The sequence below is a fragment of the Leptonychotes weddellii genome, chromosome 5 (genome assembly GCF_054177405.1).
Source record: "Leptonychotes weddellii isolate Sample4059 chromosome 5, ASM5417740v2, whole genome shotgun sequence".
NCBI lineage: Eukaryota > Metazoa > Chordata > Mammalia > Carnivora > Phocidae > Leptonychotes > Leptonychotes weddellii.
This window is the reverse complement of record NC_138373.1, coordinates 70,282,192-70,301,296: the sequence shown is the minus strand read 5'-3', so window position 1 is coordinate 70,301,296 and position 19,105 is coordinate 70,282,192.

Here is a 19,105-nt window from a genome sequence, read left to right as displayed (position 1 = left end):
CCTACCATGTGGCTTCCTGAGTGCTCTCATCAGTTGATTTAACCTCTCTAGGCTGCTTTGTACGGGATTAATACCAGATAGCTAAGGTGCTGGGCTTGCGGTTAGTTTAGGACCAGTGCTTAGTAATGAGATTGGAAGGCATTGTGAGTGTTCCTGATTAAAAAGTCACCCAAAGTCCAGCTACCCATCAGGGATGCTGAGGAGGGTTCCTATAGAGCGAGAAGGGGACTCACGACCTCAGAGCCCCCACTGACAGCCTCAGTCTCTGCCATTCTTCTCTGATGCTGGTTGGAGGATCGGTAAGTCCAAGAAGGTTCTGGAAGCCAGGCTCAAGAGGCAACACTAATTATTACCCCCCAAAATGGGGTGTCAGGCACAATAATGTACCTGAAATGGAGTATGTTGGGAAGATTCAGTGAGAACATGAGGACGGTCCAGGCTGGGAAGGCACTGGGAAGGTGCGAGCAGCCCACACGTACCTATTCAGACAAGAACGGAACTCACGGAGCGTGGAGCTGCACACATTGTGTCAGCGTGGCATGCAGGGAATGAAGAGCGGCAGTAGGAGAGAGCGGAAGCGGATCCCGAAAGCTGAACGGCAGTCAACTGTAGCAAGGGTGTCGCAGGCCAATGCAGAGTCGCCTTGGGTTACCAAAAGGGGAGCCGCTGATGCAAGCCAGATTTCCAGGAAGCAGATTCTGAAATGAAGATCAGTGTGAAGGAAACTTCATGGAAAGTGCTCGAGTATCAACCCCTACAGCGTAAGGGCAGCAAGCAGGGAGGAGCAGAGGGCTACGTTGCCGTCGCCAGCCTCAGCCCACCCATCCCTTACAGCTGACATGGCCCTTTTAAGTTGTCCCAGATTGAGTCATGAGGCCAAGTGTTGACATCTGTGCATGCTCACTCACCAGACACAGGCTGCCTCTGGGAAGGGTCATGTCCATGAGGAGGCATCTCTCCTCAGCAAGGACAATTCCAGCTGAGCGCCGCAAGCCAGCCGCACTCCCTGCAGGTGAGGGAAACAAATCCTTCCATGCTGAAAGGAGATCTGGGCATGCAACCCAACAATACTGATGAGACACTGCGGAGCTCACATGGATCCTGCTTTCAGGGCTGGCCTTGGGGAAACTGGTAGTGTTGTCAGAATTTTCCCACAGTGCCCCTTACGTCGCTTCCCAGTGTTCTTCATACCCTCTCCTTTCAGCATCCTGGAGCCCCAGTATCTCAGTGTGAATCCATACCAAGGGGTCAGAACTCATCATGGTGCCATCTCCAAAATGTCAAGCCGTATTTCAAAGGCAGTCCTCAACGACACCATGTTTAATTCAAAAGAAAGTACCATGCATGGTGCAATTTCCGTATTAGTGTTACAAGGGGTCTTTGCGCAGGCCGATTAAAAACCAGATTGCTAAAGAGAAATCAAAACTAGAATCCTTCCCCTCCAAAGTGAGTTGTTTTGGGTGATTTTATCTGCCCTGAAGACACGTTCCCTGAACTTGGAGCGAGACCCAGAGCTGGTGAAAGTTTCCCCTTCTGGGTAAGTTCCCAGGAAGAGTAATGACGAACTTTCGATGCTTGGCAGAGCAGAAGGTTGGGCCGCCCAAGGGCGTGCATTGGGGCCTCTGAACGTACCACAGAAATCATCCCCCTCAGCGGCAACAACAGCACCACTCCCCACCACCACCGCCGTGACCACCATGGCTGAGGAAGGCCTTCTTTAATTAAAGCAACTATCTTACCTTCCCATCAGTGCAATTAGAATTTAACGAACGAGACCACTTCTTTCAAGGCTTCGAATTACAGCTGATCTCAATATTCATGTAGTTAAAAAAAAAAACCCACCCACCATCCACTCTGAAAGTGTGAGAGGCAGCAGAGCAATAGGAATGAAAGAGATGGAGTCATTCTATACTGGAGGGAAGAACCAGGGGAGATCATGGTGGCTTTAGAACGACCCGAGGAAAGGTGACCACTTCCTTTCGAGAGTCTGAAGGAATGAGGAAAACTTCTATCTTCCTGGCATGGGGCCAGGGGAGATATATTAATGAATTATTCAATTAATAAGCATTCATGCGACACCCCTTTGACCAGGCTCTCTGTTAGGTCCACAGAAGACTGGACAGGAGGGGAAATACAGAGATAAATAAGATGCAGGTTCTATTTTAAGGAGCTCACAGTCGACTTCCAGCTACACTTCAGGCATGCACACCAAAGTGACAACTAATAAGGCAAGAAAGTCAACGACAGTATAAAGAAAGTCACAGCAGATGGTGACTACACTTACGGTGATGAGCACTGAGTAATGTATGTTAATTGTACTTCAACAATAAAAAAAAAATTAAAAGTTGGAGGCAAAAAGAGAAAGAAAGTCACTGGAGTTCTAAAAGCCATGCTGTTTTGGAGGATGCAGAACCCAAAGAAATGGAGAGAAAGTGGGGAGTCTTCCAAGACAGGAACAAAGCATAGCATGGCAAGGAATGGGCCTGGACTGTTCTGGCATCAGTGAGTAATAATAAGTAACAAACAAATGAGCCAGACACTGTTTGGGAAACTTAAGTCATTAAATGCTTGCAACAACCTTACAAAGTCAGTCTTATTATTATCCCCATTTTAGAGATGGGGAAACGGAAGCACATAAGGGTTAATTAACTTGCCCCAGGTCACACAGATAGGATGTGGCAGGACTGAGATTAAACGCAGATGTTTTTACTCTAAACCAGTGCGGCACAACAGAAGTATAAAGTGAGTTAAAAATATTAGCCACGTATGTAATTTTAAATATTGTATTAGCCACATTAAAAATAGAGAGTAGAGGTGCCTGGGTGGCTCAGTCAGTTAAGCATCTGTCTTCGGCTCAGGTCGTGAACCCACGATCCTGGGATCGAGCCCTGCATCAGGCTCCCTGCTCGGCGGGGAGTCTGCTTCTCCCTCTCCCTCTGCCCTTCCTCCTGCTCATGTTCTTTCTCTTTCTCTCTCAAATAAGTAAAAAAATCTTTTAAAAAAATAAAAAAATAGAAAGCAGTAGAGGTGAAATTGATTTTACTAATGTTTTCTTAAACTCATATTTCCAAAATATGATCATTTCAATATGTAGTCAACAGAATTTGGTTGTTGTTGTTGTTAAAGATTTTATTTACTTATTTGACACAGAGAGAGAGAGAGAGCACAAGCAGGGGGAGTGGCATGCAGAGGGAGAGGGAGAAGCAGGCTCCCCGCTGAGCAAGGAGCCCGATGCGGGACTCGATCCCAGGGCCCTGGGATCATGACCTGAGCCGAAGGCAGATGCTTAACCTACTGAGCCACCCAGGCGCCCCCAGAAAAATTATTAATATGGCATTTGACATTGGGTTTTTTTTTCATACTAAATCCTTGAAATCTGGTGTGTGTTCTGCACTTATAGCACACTTCAACTGGGCCATCTCAAGTGCTTGCTAGCCACACGAGACCGGTGGATACTACGTCAGACGATGCAGCGCCCAACCATAGGCCGTGTTGTTTAACCACTCGGCGATGCCGCTTCCATGGTTGGTGGCTAACTGGGGACTGGACTGGAAAGGTACACGAGGGACAGGTTGGAGAAGGTCTCTAAGGGCAAGTGAAGGAGGCAATGACTCCTAGAAACCCTTTTGAACTGACATAACAAATGCAGGGCCTTATCCATGAGGCAAGCCTGAACCCCTCTTATGCGATCTGCTCATTGGTACGAAGCAATCACTGGGATGTGGTTTTATGAGAGGTAACCTGGTATGACACAGGACAGCCCTGATACTGGAGCCCAGCAGACTGGGGCGTGGGCCCTGCCTGCACCACATACCAGCTGTGTGATCTTGGGCAAGTTACTTAATCTGTTTAAGCCTCAGATTCTACATCTATAGCTATAAAATGAGAATAATCATGCTGACGTCACAGTGCTATTGTGAGGATTAAACCAGATAATAGATTTAAGGCTCTTAGTACAGCACTTGACAAGTCATAAATGCTCAAGAAATGTGAGCAATTCCTATTCTCAAGAGCTGCAAGTTACACAATTACAAATTTCCAAGTCACGCAGTGAGCCAGTCTCTGGATTGTCACCCGAGTCTCTGCACACCGCCTTTCTATTCGGCCTCTTTCCACGGTACCAGGTAGAGGGCAAGTCAGACGGGGCAATAAACTAGTATAATCCGCGCAGAGACCTTGGAGGGGTGTGGTGAGAAGACCCAGAGGGCTCACTCAAGAGCCTGCCAGCTTGAGATAATCTTCCGAGAGATAAAATGGAAAGGAAGGATGAGTAATGATGCCTGAACAGGGATGCTCATCCAGTCAAGAAAAGCCAGTTAAGATCCTTGAACATCAGAGCTGGAAGGAGAGTTAGGGATCACTCAGGGTAGATCAACCTTCCTCCTTTTACAAATGCAGGAACTGAAATCCAATGGCATGAAGTAATTACCAGGGCCTGGCAGCTAGTTAGGGGCAGAGCCAGAGCCAGGAATCTCAGGGCCTGACCCTGCTCCACACTTAACAAATCTTGCCTGGGACTGTTTTGTTCTCACATCAGCCCTGGCTTTGGGTCGGAAATACCTGGAAAGCTTTCAAAATCTACAGATGTTGGGTTCCTCCACAGGACATTCATGTGGATGTGCCTCTTTATTTACACCGACCATTTCCTGACCCCCTCCTCCTTTTGTCAGCCTTTCCATCCCCACCTTCAAAATCTGGCTCTCTACATAGCTCTTCTGTGAGGGTTTTTTCAGTTAGCTATGTTAATAACAGTACCAATGTCAACACTGGTAATGGCTAGCATTGTGGGGGCTCAGGACATGCCAGCCACTGTGCTGAGCACCTTGCATGGATCATCTCATTTAATCTGCACAAGGACGATTCCAGTTTTCTTAAGCCCCATCAAATAGATGGGGAGACCTAGACTCATTCAGTGGTGAAGGAACTCGCTCAAAACCAAACTGTTGTAAATGATGGAGCTAGAATTTAAGGCCATCACGAGGTCTGACTTTGGAGCCCATGCTCTGAAGCCCAATTCTATATAATCGCCACGTGACTTTGAACAATAGAGATCCGGTTCTGACCCTATTTTATAGATAGGGAAATGGAGGTCTTTGAAAATTAGGTAACCTAATTAGGTCACAGTCATGGTTGATGGCAGGAATAACACTGGAGTCTGGGAAATAAACACAAGAATTATCATCACCGGGGCGCCTGGGTGGCTGTCGTTAAGCATCTGCCTTCGGCTCAGGTCATGATCCCAGGGTCCTGGGATCGAGCCCCGAGTCGGGCTCCCTGTTCTCTGGGAAGCCTGCTTCTCCCTCTTCCACTCCCCCTGCTTGTGTTCCCTCTCTCGCTGTCTCTCTCTGTCAAATAAATAAATAAAATCTTAAAAAAAAAAAATTATCATCACCATGTGTTTTATCTACCTAATATGTATCATACTCTTTCTACAGATTATCTAATTTAGTCCACCTAATGAGGAAGATATTTTAGCCACATGTTATATGGGTGAGGAAACCGAGGCACGGACAGGTTAGTTAACTTGTCCTGGTTTGCACAGCCAGGAAGTAAGAGGGCCAGTTTTTGAACTCATATGTATCCCAATTTCTGATTTCCCATTTCCTGGTCCATTATATAATATTTCTAGAACTTACTATACGTCAGGACTTTACATGCTTTTTAACAATCATCCCAGTAATTCTCTGTAGCAAATAACAAACTCCAAGTTTAAAATGAAGCAACTCAGAGAAGGCAGGAACATGCTCAAGTTTGCTTGGTTAGTAAGTGGTGGAGCTGAGATTTGAACACAGGTCTATTTGACTCAAGGTCTTAAACTCTTCACTACTGATATACTGTGCTGGATGACCTGGACCCTAAGAGAGAACAAGGGTTGGGACCATTGTGAGATCTCACCAATGCAACTTCATTTGCTTTGGTTTGTGAAAACGAGCAGAAGAGGGTGGCCTGTCCTGCACTCCAAGTCCCTCCCTAACTGCTGGTAGCTTACCCCCAGTGTGGACTTCAGTGCTGATACTTCCCAATAAAGTATGCATCCCCTTGCATCTCTTTCGAGCTTGAAAATAGACAATAGGAGGTTACACTTTCCAAGAACAACCTCCTTGCAGCTAAGAGCCAGCTGGAGATATTTCAGTCCCAATTAGGTAATTTTGAGGGGTAAGTTATAAGCCTATAAAAGTGAGCAGTCACAGTAGTGATTTGCATGTAATCTTTATAAAGGATTCCAAGGATCATCATTATGAACGTTGGTCACACTTTCTCCACTGCCTTTACTCTGTTGAGTTCTAAGTACTTGTCCAACATAAACTCACGAAGTCCCCCAACATCCCATGATGGTAAAGGGAAGGAGAAGGTGACTTAGCAGGAGGAGGTATGCTTAGGGTCAAGGGGGAGACTTAGCAAAAGAATCTAGACCCAGTCCCCAAGCAAAGATGGTTAGATCAATCCTAACTCCACTGTGAAAGTCACTCAAAGGCAAGAAGTCACATCTCTTCTGTGGCTGAAGACCAGACAATTTATTTTCCTCTATTAGGAAAAAATACATTAAAAGAAGCACTAATAAAAAAAAATCAGGGAAAGGAAATAAGCAATTTCCATCTCTACCTTTTCCTTTTTTTTTTTTAAGTAGACTCCACACCCAGTGTGGAGCCCAACACAGGGCTTGAACTCATGACCCTGAGATGAAGACCTGAGCTGAGATCAAGAGTCAGAGGCTTAACCGACTGAGCCACCCAGGCACCCCTCTATGTTTTCATTTTTTAGATTCCAGACTTTTCTGTCCCATCTGTTGTTCTGAAAAAAGAATTTTTTTTCACAGTTTTCTATAAAAGGGGGTCCTCTGTTTCTCAGTGTAGGTAGTTTGAGACACCTCTCTTTCTTTTTTTATTTTCCCATTTGCTTCAGTTCCTGTGTCTTTGGAATCTTTTTGTCCATCCCTTCCAAATATCTCATTTCACCCCTTCTCTGTCTATTAAATTGGAGTGGTTTCTTCAGGCTCTAAGCAAACTCATTCCTTGTCCTTTCAGCTGCTTTCCTGAATTGCCGTTGCACCCAATTCTGTTTTACTGACCACAATTGGTGCAGCTGGGATGGAGAAGGGGCAACTAAAAAAGAAATGCTAATCAGACCTTTTTATAGAGGATAGTAAACACATGCACACACACGCAGCGCTCCGATTTAAGGAGAAACGTGTCTTTTCTCAGTATTCCACACAACCAGGATGATAAGGTTTCCAAAATTCCCTCCAATACACGTTTCTTCCATTGACCTGGGGAGGCCAGGGGAGAGCTATGGTATGGCTGGCCTTCTCCACATTCCCTTCTTTAAGTGAGTGGTTTCAGACCAAGCTCAAACATTCAGAGGAGAAGGGCATACAGACGTGAAGGAGCACTTACCAGGTCAATGTCTATATGGAGACTGTTGGTGGAAACAGAAATGGGTGTGGGGAGGAGGCCACAGAGGCAGGAATGGGGCAGTGAGGTTTCTTGTATTTCAGTTACGGCCAGGAGTAACACAGAGAGCTCGATCAGACCTTTGCCTTGAGACCAGAGGCAGGAACCATACTCTGCGTGGGATTTTTGGTTGGTGGTAGTCTTTTGTTCTGCTTTGGTTTTTCACCTGGGGAAAAGGAAGAGCGAGTGGCAAGGCCACTGCGGATATCCTAAATCCGTGGGGCTTAATACCAAAGGTGCTCTACTGGATTTTTTCGGGAATGTTCCCCAACCCTTAGCTAGGGAACAGAGCCAAAGTGGGAGGAAAATGGAAAGAACAAATGAGCAAACTGGAGGAAGCTTGTTAGAAAAGAACCCCAGCCTTGCAAACAAGATCTCTGCAGTTCATGTAAGGTGTGGGGGACACCGTTTACTCTCTCTGGGCTTTGGTGTCCCCATCTGCAAAACCAGCCTTACGCTGATTCATCTCCAAGTACGTTCTGGCTCTACCATTCACATTATTAAACAGTATAAACAAAACCATTCCCCTTTGTCTATTTTGCTATGGAGTCATAGAAAATAGTCCTGAAGTGGGACATAATTTATTTCAGTCATCCACTGAGCCAAAAGGACCCATCTTTGAGAGAAAAGTCCTGCTCATTTAAAATCTGAGTCGACATCAAAGTAATTCTCGTCGCCATCCAAAGCTTACTCCTCTGGAGCCCTGAGCAAGGCCCCTTTAAGGTTGGGCGTGTGTGCAAGAAACAGGCGAGTTCACGTGTGAGCCCTGCTCTCCCTCCACATCTGACACGGCAAGTGAGGAGGGTGGGGGCGAGGTGGGGGGAGGAGAGGAGGAGATGGGAACTTTCTAACGATCTTCTTTAGTTAATAGGCACAAGTTGTTAGCTTGATCTGAGAAGGCCTCTTTCCCCGTGTGCCAATTCCACCCCCACCTTTTTGTAATGGGTTTAGTTCCCACAGCTAATGTACTGCGTAATGAGGCCGGAGGGAAGCCGAATGCTCTGGAGTAATGATACGGAGCCTCCCAGGCCCTGACAAAGGACAGAGAGAGCCCGGCTGGATGGTCTCAATGACAGGGTCCAGGCTCCTTTCAGCCCTGGCGAGTGAAAGCCTCTCCTGCCCAAGGCTTGTGTGAAGCAGAGTGTCACGGTCCAGGCCCTGGTGTAAAAAACCCCAAGAGGTCCTGGTACAGGAGAAATCCCTGCCAGGCCAAGTCTGTTGGTTTTTCTAAACCTGGTCCAACCTTCCTTCACCTCCCTCCTAGTCTTCTAGTCACTCACTGGTCCAACGGCCTCTTACTCTCAGGGTGGGGTACACTTTCCCCATAGAACCCACTCCCCATAGGGTAAGAAAGACCCTTGCCCCATCCCATTGGCATTTATGAGGCTGCAGGTGAGGACATAAGGGCCATACTTTGGGCAAGCAAAAGCCCAGTAGGAAAAAGAGCCACGTTGAGAAGGCAACCCTAATTCTCTTGGTCATTTTTGATGGCTCTCTTCTCTGCTCCATTGCACTTCGCTCTAGGGGAATGTCACCTACTTTGTTTCACATGCTAATACCATCCTGTGTGCCTCCATCATCCCCATCTGACCTGTGCTCTTTAACTGCTCCTTAGCCACCTCTTCATTCTCTATGGTCTCTGCTTACAATATACAATTATAAGGAGCTTATTCCATGTGTATTGAGTTGAAATTATTTAAATGACAAGGAACTCTGTTCCAAATATTTATGTCCTAGGAAAAAAAAAAACCTGCGGATTATTATAGATTATTTCCTGAAGCCATCAAGCCAGTGGACTCTAGGCCTTCCCAAAGCGGAAGGAGGATGATGAGGAAAGGTAAGATGTCAGAATCAAAGGCAAAAACATTCAGTCTTTGGACAAATTCAACGTTCACCTGTCCACTGAAGAAAAAATTAGAAACTTCACAGCTGGAGAAGTTCAGCAAGAGACAATTGGGAAGATCAGAAGGACGTTGGTGGGAGAAGATCGGTTGTATGACCACAACCTCGATGTGTGCTTTAGAGTTTATGAAGTGAGTATAACATTGACTTCGTCTTCCCAGCATCTGTTACAGTGCCCTCTAAAATGCAGGGATGTTGTCTGGCACCTTCAAATGAGAAACACAGGCTCCTAGAGGTCAGGTTACAAGGGGGCACACTAGTAAATGCCAGACACAGTACCCCCAGACCAGTGTTCTTCTCACTCTGCCATGGATCTATAAGATTTGTCAGCGTTAGGCAGAGGCTGCACAGAGACAAGTTTGGACAGTCACGAAGGACCAGAATTGGTGAAAAGGGCTTGCTCATTGCCTCCACAAACCTATAACCTGGGGGAATCCTGGAAGCTTGAATGAGATGAAATGTGGAACAACCAAAAAGACAGGCTTTTTATGAGGTGAGTTGTAATCTTGCAGTGCTTACTGGATAACTAGTAGGACTTGTTACCAGCCATGTGTCAAGCTCTGTGGTAGGTGCTTTGTTTCCCATGGGAATTCTACGAGTTAGACATGGCGCCTGTCCTCATGGGTTTACTTTCAAGATGATGGGATTGGGACATATGAATGTCTTTAAAGACAACTGGGAAAATTCGTATTCAGTGAGCCCAAGTGGGTTCGTGAGGGCAAGTGGGGAGTTGGGGAAAGTTTCCCAGTCCTCTGGGACTGATGTTGGGTTCATATTCCTTCCACTAAATGTGCCTTGGGCACTGGACAGGGACAGACGCCTGGATTGGTACAGAGCCATGTGGCTCTGTGTTCTGGTTCAAGATGCCATTTCTCATACTCTCACTGCCAAGTCATGGACCATCTCAGGGGACTATTCTTATCTCTTGGAAGGTCCTAAGATGCATGGTCCCTCTCACCTTACCTGGAGAGGGCTGTTCCAGGCCTGTTTTTAAGTTCTCCGGAGACGAGCCTCTTTAAAATCTTTCATTTTTCTGCATTCAGACAAACATAGAACAGCTATCTCCAGCCAGGGATCAATACCACATTCCAGACCCATGGCCTCTTTGTGGTTCTACCGCAGGGCTTTTCCCTCTGCCTGGAATCCACCCCCAAAGTAATCACATGACCATTTCCCCTCCCTGCTCAGATCTCAACTCAAGTGTCACCTCCTCAGAGAGACATTCCGTTATCTAAAATAGCTATCCCTCCAGTCATTCTCTGTCTCCTTACTCTGGCTTATTTTATTTTTTTCATAGTTCTTATCACTATCTGACAGTATATCAATTTCCAGTTTGTGTATTGCCTCTAAGATAATGTAAGCGCCATTTAAGGAAAGAACCATGCTTTTGTTGACCACTGTGTCTCCAGTTCCTAAGAGGGTGACTGGCACACAGTAGGCCATCAATGACTGTCCAAGGAATGAATGACCACAGGCCATTCCCAAAAGAACTGTCCCCCTACCCTGCCCTGTGTCGTCTCTTCCGCCTGAGAAGTTATTCCCACCATTGCCATTACCAACCACTGTTTTATTTATTAGCGTAAGTTAATGTTTTTACAATTATTCACTAGACTCATATAATCTTAATAATTGATTAAGTGCCTATAATACAACAGGAGTGTGCCTGGCATATAGCAATGACTTGATTCATGTTTTTTTATTCACTCTCATGACAGCCTAGATTGGATTAGCCAAGCACATCATAATCATATGGAAGAGTGATGACCATTTGTCAGTACTTGTTAGGCACAGTGCCAAGTTTTGGGCTGGGGGCTTTCACATACATTTCCTTATTTACTTCTCTCAGGAGCCCCAAGAGATAAGTCTTCTTACCCTCCAAGGTCACAGTTAGTACCTGGACTACTGGTATGCCAAACCATACTGCTGGACTAAACATTCCTGTCCTGGAAAAAAATCTTACCTTCTCAGTTACTCCTGGAATAAGCCCTGGTTTGTTCATCCGTAAAAATGAAAGACCTTTCAGGTACTTTGCAGTTGCCAGTTCTATGAGTCTATCTCCTCCATCTTGGTGTGAGCAGGATCAGCCCCTGCTCGCGTACTGAGCTTCACCACTGCCTCTATCTCTGCAAGATAATTTCTTCAAAAGACACCGGGTAGGGGTTCCTGGGTGGCTCAGTCGTTGGGCGTCCGCCTTCGGCTCAGGTCACGATCCCAGGGTCCTGGGATCGAGCCCCACATCGGGCTCCCTGCTCCGCGGGAAGCCTGCTTCTCCCTCTCCCACTCCCCCTGCTTGTGTTTTCCCTCTCTCACTGTCTCTTTCTCTGTCAAATAAATTAATAAAATCTTAAGGAAAAAAAAAAAAAAAGACACCCGGGTAGTCTGTCTTCTCACTTTGTACCCCTTTCTCCTTCTTAGATAGTTTCCCTTCTCGGAGCAGGACATGTGATGCCCTTTGTCCTCACTGCCCCCTTCATGAAAAGGCTTTCCCCCAAGGCCCTGCTCACCTGACACGCACCCCCTCATTAAAAACGAGTGACGTCCTCTTTCAGTTGGCCTCATCATGTTCTTCCTGGTTTCGCCCAGAGCTGCTGCCAAGACTTCCCACCTTGCCTGCCTGGCAAACATAACTCTTTTATGCTAGGCCTCGGTTATCAGAAATAAAACGAGCCCCTAAGTCAATCAAGCCCAGGCAGTTGGGCTGACTTCTTCATCAGTTATCAGAGTTAGGGAATTAGGACCCAAGCCAGCCTTCCAGAACCAAAGTCTATTTACCCAAAACACCAGCACTCACTAGCGGAGTGATGCTGCCACATGGTTTGGAAAAAAGTTTCTGGCATTACATGCGGCGAGCACAGAACACTGTTGGTTGGGAGAACAGAGGGGGTTTATGATCCACTTAAAATATTTGTGTAAGGAAAGCAGGGATTCACCACCTGTTTCCCCTTCTACTGATATCTATGACAGCTGAGGAATCTTACCCTTCATAAAAGCTTCGGCTCCGTGCCCAAACCTTCTAGCCTATTCTTTCCATTTATATGAACGTTTTCACAGAAAAGCATAAACCTCGCCTCTTCATGAGAGAGGAGAGTTCTTCCAACTTCCAGTGGGGTGACCAGTGTTTTTTGTACAGGTCTTGGCAGCTCAGCCCCAGCCTCCGGTGGAGCATGAGACGAATGTGCTGCCATGAATGCTCTTCTGCTCCCGATCTGGGGCGGTCGTTGGCATGAATGGAGGTCAAGAATGGAGTACACAGTAGGCACACCATAAGAGCTGGCACAGGAAGGAAAACCAATCTCCCCTGTCTCTTTTCAGTGCCCCTTACTCCTAAAGTACCATTAGCTTTCTCCTGGAAAGTGTCTGGATAGGATGAATCCATCAACAGGTACTTGAATACTCCTTAGTCCCCACCCCTCCACCCCCGCCTCCGGGGGCCAGAGTCTGGCTGGGCACTCTGGGAACACCACAGGCCAGGCTCTCCCCTGCCCCCTGAGGAGCCTGCGGGCTTTTGGAGGGGAGCACCATTGTGAAAGTAGAAAATTTTATAGTTGGAGGTGCTCTTCAAAGTTACCTGCTCCAAATCTCCTCCTTGAATAAACATGGAAACTGAGGCCTGGAGAAACAATGTGAGATATTCCAGATCACACAGCTAATTGGTGGCAGGCAAGGACTAAACTAGATCTTCTAACTTCCAATGTAGTGTGCTTTTCATTATGCCATCAGAATCACTATAAAAAAATAATTTGTTTAGCACCTGTCTTTGGACTGTGCTGCTAAACAAGGTACATTACATAGACAGGGTGCAGGCTCTTTGCCCACAGCTTAGTATGGGAACAGAGACCTGACCACATCAATGCAGGTAACTCTATGAAAGAGGACACCATGGTGCGTGCACATACACTGAATCAAGGGAAACATTAAACCATGAACTGGCTTTATTGTAAGGCCTCTTGGTGGTATGACAAAGTTATAGTGAATTCCGTAAATTAGGTCAGGAACTGAGAGGCGGGAGAGTATCTGTGGTTTGGCGGGAGGTGAGAAAGGGCAAGAAGGCAGCCCACTGAGAGAAACTGGACTCAGATGACAGATTCAGCATCCACGCCGGCATCATACTTTCACTGCAAACTCCTAGACCAGATGTCCTTTAAAAACACAGAAAATGCTGGGAAAACAAGAAACCCAAGGAGATTCTAGAGTGACAGTTCTGGGGAGAACATCCCCAGAAGCCAGCTCACCCATCCTTGGGGTAGGGCTTCACCCATATGCACCTACGGGCTTCCAAAAAGATGTATCTACACTTTCTTAAAATCGAGAGAGGAGACTTCTGCAGCCTGTCAGTGGACACTTTCCAGTGCTACCCTTAATCCTCATAGTTGGGAGCCTATATTCATTGTGCTTCATGCAATGGCCACTCCCTTTTGCTGGGGAGGTGGTGGAAGTAGAAACCTGTGCATTTTGCCCACTGCACAATCCCCCTGAGAGCTGCCCTGTATTAACTATGCACCCTCTAGCCATTTCTTCTGCAAATTATACAAACCTGCAGCTCCAAACTTTAGGATCCTCCCAGATCCCTCCTCTTGCTTCACCTCCCAACAAGCCCAGAAACACTGTTTCTAAATTCACTCCTGGATACCCTTTTGCAGCCGATTCTGGATCCCTTGGAGGGCTCTTCTGATTGTCTCTGGAGCGAGGGCAATGAATTGGCCTATCTCGCTAACTGCCCTATGATTTAAGTCGCTAATAGTTAAGCATCGTAATGTGATAAAGTCACCAGCTCATTTTATAGGAGGGTTTTTTTTTTTTCTTGACAGTCCGACTTGCTTTCTAAGCATTACATTGCCCCGTCACCTTATTGTACTGAGAGCCAGAATCTTAACCAAAATTTCTGCCTCATCCTGTCTTAGCTTTCTTTCCCCTTGTGTGGTTCATTGAAGTTCACCAAAGCCACCACTTCTGCCACTGGATCAATGGTCAATTCTTAATTATCCACATGTAGAATAGCTATTCTGTGGGTCTTCATTTGCTGTTGGCTGTTGTGTGGCATGGACTAACAGAAGACAGACAATCTCCTGCAAACTATAATGAGGAAAGCAGACTTCTGCGTAGTTGAGAGCTGTACCCAGAAACTTAGAATGGCCACGGTTTGGACAGTTGGCCAACCCCAGGGACCAGGTGATGTGTGGTCAGCTCTTCGTGCCTAAGGGAAAGGAAGCTCATCTGCTCTTCTAAGAAAGCTTGGTTCTGGGGGATGATCAGCAACCTCCGTGTGCTTAGCAGGACACTGCAAAAGCCTGTTGATGAACAGGCATCATTAGTTAATCCATCTGCAGGCTCTAAACACCCACCAGGGATTTGAATTCCACATACTGAAGCAGCAGTGGGGTCAGCAGCTGTCACTCAGCACCTGCCACAGGGGAACTGGCCAGATTTCAGAAAGGGTCCTCTGAGGCCAGAGACTGCAAGAAGGAGAGATTCCAGGGGCATTGCGGGGGGGGCGGGGGGGGCGGGTGGAGTGACAGCTGGGGTTGAAGAAGAAGGTGCAGAGAGGAACTTGAGGGAGAAAAGGAGAAGGGAGGATGTGCAAAAAAACCAAGAAACGCTCCATGAAAAGAGGCAGAAAGAGGATAAATGGTAAAGGAGCAACCTCAAAATGAAGCCAGAGATCACCAAGGGAAGTTCTGGCAGGAAATCTCAGACTGCCTTTCCCAAAGACACCTTCCTGCTATTTTGGCCACCAGAGGGCTCCTGTATTCCAAAGATATTATGGAAAAGGGACAAATGTCTCCAATATTTCCTGCTCTCAGCATACACCTGTGAAATTAGCTATTTCTGTTTATGTATACAAAAAGTTGTCTTTGAGAGTTGGGAGATTCAATTCTAATTTCAACACTGTGTCCCTGACTCAATAGGGCCAGAAACCATCAACCTCTCTGCTCTGCTTCTTTATCTGCCTAAATGGAAAGGCTGCCTCATACCTTGTTACAACCTACAGCCAGAATCAGGTTAGGGAGAAGCAGAGGGAGAAAAAGTTTCTAGCAAGCAAGATGAGCTTGCAGAAATACACATCATCTCTTTCCAACATTCATATTTAGTTAAAGACGAGAAGCCCTGTTTTGGATGTCTTATACCATCCTTGACCTGGTGAAACTCATATGTCAAGGAAAAGAATAATGCACATGTGTTTGGTAAAAGGCTCAGGCTAATGGGCCTGTTCTGTCAATTTCTAACTATTTGACCTTGGCTCAAACACCTAACCTCATGAGCTACAATCTTTTCCTCTATAAAATGGAAAGTTTTCTTATCTCACAGGCTGGACACAGACTTGAATGAGATAATGTCTTTGAAGAGAGTTGGCACATGGTAAAAGCTCATTATCCACTCAGTCACTCAAGTCTGCCCTACATGTGAGATCGACATTACCAAGAGTACCAATACAGTTGCAAAACTGGAACAAACTGGGCAAGTTCAGTCTGAGGAAGAGAAGGCTAAGAATGACATCCTATCTACCTTCATACATTTGAAGGACTATGATATGGAAGAGGGATTAGAACTTTTGGCACCCTAAGAAGTAGAAATGGAATCTATGGGTGGAAGTATTGGGAAATCAGATCAAGCTTGCTAGAGAATTATATGAATTGCCTAACATTAAAACTTTCCGTAAATGGAGTAAGTCGTCCATGTAAAATACCAAGTTAGCTCATATCTGGGCAGGCACGGGGTGGAGGGGGGAGTGGTGTTCAAGGAGAAGTTGGATGAGCAATGTCAGTGAAGTTGTAGTGTAATTCCTGCATCAGGTGGCAAGAGCTGGGTTATGTGACCCACAAGAGACTTTCCAACTCAGGGAATTCTAGGATTCTTTGTTCCAAACATAGGGGGAAGAGGGAAAGCATTGTTATGTCAGACTGGTTAAAAGGATGGTCCATTTTCCAACATGTACACTTCCCCTGTACCATATGCTTCCTATGCATCTGGCCAGCCCTGATCTTATCTCTGGCCACAGAGTAGCTGGTGCTTAAGCCTTGGATAATTACTTCTATGCTAAGATGCTAGTCACATAGAAGACAGTTGATAGAGATCCATGGGTTTGTGTTTCTGACACAAGAGTGGCTATCCAAAGGGAGGTAGGGATGGAGGGCAAAGCTGTGAATACAGAATGAATACCTATGAAGAAAGGGATGTAAGGTGAGTACAGTGGAGTACATGCTTGGGTCACAGTTCAAACTTCTTTAGATCAGGAACTGTGTAATCTGGGTCACTTTCCTTCCCCCTCTATCTGACACTGAAAACAATCTTCTCTCAGTCAGGCAACTCTGTCTGGACACAGGACGTTTGGAAACTCTTCATCTGTATGAGCTGCAATGCAAAACAAAATCCCATTTAGACCTTGTCTCTAAAAGGGCTAAGTGGGTTTTCATAGTTTTTCTAAGATAGAATGGACTGAGAAGGGAGAAGGTATTCCTAGCTTTTGTGGAAGAATATTGAAGGGGATCAGGGGAAGTAGTGTATCTCAGGGGTCGAAGCATGGGATGGCAATCTAGAGGAACTTGATTTTGAAACTCAACTTGATCATTAACTAGATGTGAAAATTTTGACAATATCCAAGTTTTGGTTTCTTTATCTGTAAAAGAGAGATAATAATATCTCATGGAATTTTTCCTGATTGTATGAAGTGCCCAGTATAGGGCTTGGCACATAGTGCTGTTAGACCATGGTAGGGTACTCTTGCTATTACAGATTTAGTAGCAGTCAGGAGCAAGGGACAAAGGAACTGGAAAAGTCCCAGCTCAGATAGGAAGGATATGCAGATTCATAGAGTCAGAAGAAAGGTGTGGGTATGTTTGCTTTGAAGGTGTAACCAAGAGGCTGTTACACGTTTGAAATTATATAAATGAACTGGTATCTGCACCATATGTACAGGGTTTGGTTTAAGTAAAGTGAGGACATGGGTGTGGACACTATGCCATCAAACGGGCACAGTGTGGGTCACCTTAAAAAGAAACAGATTGGATCATGTTGCAAGGGAGCAACATTCTCCACGTGGCTGGACTCTGGAAAGTAAATGGGCCCCCATTGCATATAAGGCTGCCTGAGGAAGGGCAAGCAGAAACTCTTAGAACCAGTTCTGAAGTAATGGGTAGGTCGGAGGGTGGATGGTAGCCAGTGGCCCTCCAGTTTTTCTGAGGCCGGTGGAGGGGGAGATGTGCTTTGAGTGAATCAGTTGGGAACTAGTTATCCCCAAAGGGCTTCCCTATGCTCAGATTTGTTAAAACATTGGTGTTTCTGACCATGGGACATTAAGAAATAGTCTTCTTGAGTGCTTTAAGTATAAGGCCATTACTCATGATGTCTGCCATCTTCACTGAATTCATACCTGGATGCCAGTCATAGGATATCAGATAGCTGTTCACATCTGCTGGCCCAAATGCTGGCTATAGAAAGTACATAATGTGGGGTGCCTGGTGGCTCAGTCATTAAGCATCTGCCTTCGGCTCAGGTCATGATCCCAGGGTCCTGGGATCCAGCCCTGCATCGGGCTCCCTGCTCAGCAGGAAGCCTGCTTCTCCCTCTCCCACTCCCCCTGCTTGTGTTCCCTCTCTCGCCGTGTCTCTCTCTGTCAAATAAATAAATAAAATCTTTAAAAAAAAAAGTACATAATGTTTCACTGGAAGAATGGAAAAATACCATGGCTTTTAAGTCACAGGATCATGATTTGTACCAGGGCCATGTGGGTCTGTGGTAGAGACTTGAAGGTATCAGATTCCAACTATTGGCCCTGTTATGTGCACTATTAGGCAAAGTGCCCTGCTAATGAAGCAGGGTACCAAATATTTCACTACTCCCCTCCATTACTCTGCAGAGCAAATATAATTACCTTTCCTCTGTTGGAGGAGGCCTTGGAGGCAATCAGTTAACTCTCTTCAAAAGTTAAGCGACTTCCTTCTCAAGAACTTGAAGTGGGAGGGAATGCAAGTCACCTGCCCTGTTTGCAAGAACTTCCTGTCTCTCTCCCTCCAGCCCACCCTCCCTGATGCAGCCTGAAGGGTCTGCCAATCCAATGGAGTTCAGACTTTTTAAACCCTGAGCCACTGTAATAAGTACATTTTATATCATGGCTCAGAACACACACATACACAAACACATCCAAATACATTCATTTCATGAAATAATACTTACGGCATGCATGTATTTTGATATTTTCTATTCCATACTATACTCGCCCATTCCATTACTGAAATGTTGTTCATGACCCGAATTTCACTATATAACCTGAAGAAGTTAGCACAGTGTTTTTCGCCACTAATCTCTTCTATTTAAAAGCCTGCAATTGGTCTCCATTTCTTACCAAATAAAGTTCAAATTCCTTAAGATGACAAAGGCCATTTATGATGGTCTTTCTCTTCCAGATCAATCAGTTCTGCCAAATTCATCCAAGCACCCTATATTCTCCACACACCTAGCACCTGACCTTCCTAGGAGACCCAGGCCCCGGACAGGACTCTTCCACCTCTCTGCCTTGCTCTTGCTCCACCCTCAGCCTACACGTGCTTCTCACTGCAGAAAAAAATTCTCTCCGTCTTTAAGAAGTATCCCAGATGTCACCTCCTTCGAAGACTACCCTGATCTGCCCTAGCAGAACCAAACTCCCCACTACACCCCCGTATGGTCTTGAGGAAATCTCTTTTTGTAGAACATACAATGATCATTTGACCCTCCTTCTCATAGTTTAGATGTCCTTCTTTTTTTTTTTTTTTTTT